The sequence below is a fragment of the Austrofundulus limnaeus genome, unplaced genomic scaffold (genome assembly GCF_001266775.1).
Source record: "Austrofundulus limnaeus strain Quisiro unplaced genomic scaffold, Austrofundulus_limnaeus-1.0 Scaffold180, whole genome shotgun sequence".
NCBI lineage: Eukaryota > Metazoa > Chordata > Actinopteri > Cyprinodontiformes > Rivulidae > Austrofundulus > Austrofundulus limnaeus.
In genome coordinates this window covers 809,647-813,056 of record NW_013952582.1, presented here as the reverse complement: position 1 = coordinate 813,056, position 3,410 = coordinate 809,647, and positions in this window count along the sequence as shown.

The following is a 3,410-nucleotide window of genomic DNA, read 5'->3' as shown; positions in this document are numbered from 1 at the left end:
CCTCCGACTCAAGGACCACCGAGACCTCCGACTTCGGAACCACAGAGACCACCAACCGTGGAACCACTGACTCAAGAACCTCCGGAACCACCGACTCAGGAACAAGAGGGGTGGAAGGGTGGGCGCCAATGCCCTCAGCCACCCTCGCCAAAGACCCAGAGCGGAAGGTGAACGGCTGGATCGCAGACGACCCAAAACGGAAGGTGGAGGGCTCCCCTCTTCCCCAGTGGAAGGTGGAGGGGGCAGCCCAGAAAAAGAAAAATTGCCTGCAGGCTGGGTGTTTTTTGGTCCATTCATTGTGCTGTTTACACAGCCAGTGTGGTGTTCTCTGTGTTCCTGTTCTCCTGAGAGTTTTTGAGCTGCCCTGCCAGCCTTTTTATTTTATTAATAAATCTTTTGTTAAACTTTGGATTTTTGCCTGCAGCCTGGGTTTATCCTGCCTGCACTGCACAGTCAAAGCAAGGTTTTGGGCATGTTTTTTATGAGAGTATAACATTATAACATGTTATAAAACTCAAAAAATTTGATTTTATATGATATTGCCCCTTTAAAAATGTTGCAGTATAAGTTCTTGTGTGTTCAGCGATGTTTCAAACTCCCATCTTATTTTTATTTATTGTTGTGACCTTTCCAGTTAATATCAAGAAATTATTGATCCAACACTCATTGAAAGACTCTTTAGATGCACGACTGAAAAATACGTCTCAAACGTTTCAGGAAAAAGACATTTTTTTAACAACTCGTGATGCTTTGAATAAAGCATAGGAACATCAAATAACAAATGTAAACTGTTGTGAACACCAGCAAAATGTTTAGATATTAAAGAATGAAGTCATATCACTGAAGATTAAACAGGAGCCATCCTGACTGACTGGATATATAACACTTAAACAAATTTAGAGGCTACAAATCTGCACAGAGCTATAAAAACACACAGGAATCTGTTTGGTTTTCTACAAAAATCATAGTCATTTTACACAGGAAGGCTCCTGTAACAACAAATCTTTTTAATGAAGTTTTCGTTCAACTCATAACTGAAACATGGCCATTAGCGGCACAGTGATCTTTGCAAAACATCACCAGTTTTACCTGTTTTATTTGAAACAATTTATATGATATCTGCATGAATAAAAACTCACGTTAAAAAGACACAGCTACACTGATGGTGAACTCAGGACCCCTGAGAGAGAAGCAAAGAGGAGCTTTGCTGCCATCTAGTGATATAAAGTATTGTTAGTTTAGGCACAGTAAAATTAATTTGCTGTGTATTAAAACTTAGACTTCTGATAGATTTATTCAGTTTTAGGTTTGATGAGTCAAATTTATGTTTGATTACATTTTATCCTTCATCCATGTACAGGGGTTAGACAATAAAACTGAAACACCTGGTTTTAGACCATAACATCCCTTTCAGACAGCTTCCTCTTGCATCCACAGTTAATCCTGTTGGATGTGGTTTGTCCTTCTTGGTGGAATGCTGACATTACCCTGGATACTGTGACTCTTGATACATCACAAAGACTTGCTGTCTTGGTCACAGATGCTCCAGCAAGACGTGCACCAACAAGTTGTCCTCTTTTGAACTCTGGTATGTCACCCATAATGTTATGTGCATTGCAATATTTTGAGCAAAACTATGCTCTTACCCTGCTAATTGAACCTGGTCAAACTAGCTGGTTAAACTTAAACCAACTTAACAACTTAAACTTAAAGTTAAATAAAAAGTTAATGTGTAAAACTTGACTCCTCCTGAAGAGCAGCTCTAAGTTCAGGTGTCTGCGTTCTGAAGAGGTTCTGGGTTCCTGATGAGTTCAGACCTCAGTCTTCTGAGGCTTCAGGACCTCCTGAGCCCTGACGTGGATCAGATAAAGGTTTTCCTCCCAGTCCTTGGACCATCAAAATGCCCTGATGCCCAAAAATAAAAGGCAAGTTTTAAAAAGAAGCTTTCCAATAGAAGAGTGAGTGGTGCAGGCAGTAAAAAGACTGGCCCTATCTTCTTTCGCACTTTTTGTGCTGTTTCTACAATACATAAATCAAAATGTTCTGCTCATTCTTGCCATTTTGGCAATGACTTATAGTATATTTAATTTTTATACTTTTTTAGCCATTTCAATTTTTAAGCATTTTTTCCCATTGACTTTGAATGGGGCTATCTGTCTGTGCATCTGCCACAACCCCACTGCCACAGCTCAGGCAAGCCGCCTCGACAACGAAGGCACGGAACATGGCCCACTCGGACCCAACATCCCCCACCCAAACGTGCTCGAAGCTCTCCCAGAGGTGCGAGCCGAAGCTCCGCCCGACGGGAGACTCCGACAGATGCCCCCAGCAAACCCCCCACCACACGTCTGGCATCCTCCCCCACTAACGGAGCCAACTCACCACCGGCACTGGCCAGCCGACAGCTCCGCCCCCATCTCCACCCGAGCGTCCAAAACACGCGGCCGCAGACCAGACGAAACAACAACAAAGTCAATCACCAAACCGCGGCCCAGTGTGTCCTGGCGCCAAGAGCACACATGGACACCCCCACGCCTGAACGTGGTGCCCGCCACAGACAATCCATGACGAGCACAAAAGCCCAACAACAAAACACCGCTCGGACTCAGATCGGGGGGGCTGCTCCTCCCAGCCACGCCTCTCCAGGTCCCACTGCCATCACCCACGCAAGCACCGAAGTCCCAAACGTACGATTTATGAACAGTTGAAGTAGAAAAAAGAAGTAAAAAAGAGGTATTGAAGTAAAAACAGTGGCATTCACACTACAATTTTCACCGGAAATGCAAATTGTTTCTGGATCTCGTGAATTTGTTCCATTTCACACGCAGTGAGCCCAATTGATATTTGTGTCCATTCTGCACATCAGGACCTTTTTGATGGTCCTGGTAGGATGTAGAACCTTTTCTCTGGAAAGGCGTTCTGGAGTTTCCAGGACTGTTTCTTTGGTAGAAAGAATGTTGGTTGTTCTGTTGATTACCAACAAACATATGGTAATGTGAGAAAAGGTTTTGCTGTTGGTGTGGGTTTGCTCTCCATTTGTTGGACCCAAAGTTATTCTGATGGCAGGATTGTTCTTTGTTGGAAACATTTTTTGAGTTTTTTCTGTTCCAATGCTGTTGTTTGTTAGAACCAGCAGCTGTCTTGTTATTACGGAACAAGTAGGCATATTTTTGTTCCCAGTGGTTCTTTCTTAGGTCCCAGATCCCAGTGGGATACCGGTGGGGCACAGACTGCTGATCACTTGTAGTTGATCGAGTGATAATCTTCCTGCTCTCTGCAGTAGGATCCATTCTCTGTTGTTCTTCCATTTCACAGTCCAACGTTTTTCTGAAACGTGCCAGAACCTTGAATCTGTTCTCCTTTCTTCTCCTCCACAAGCCCGTTGAGTCTTTACTGGGGCTCTTCTGATG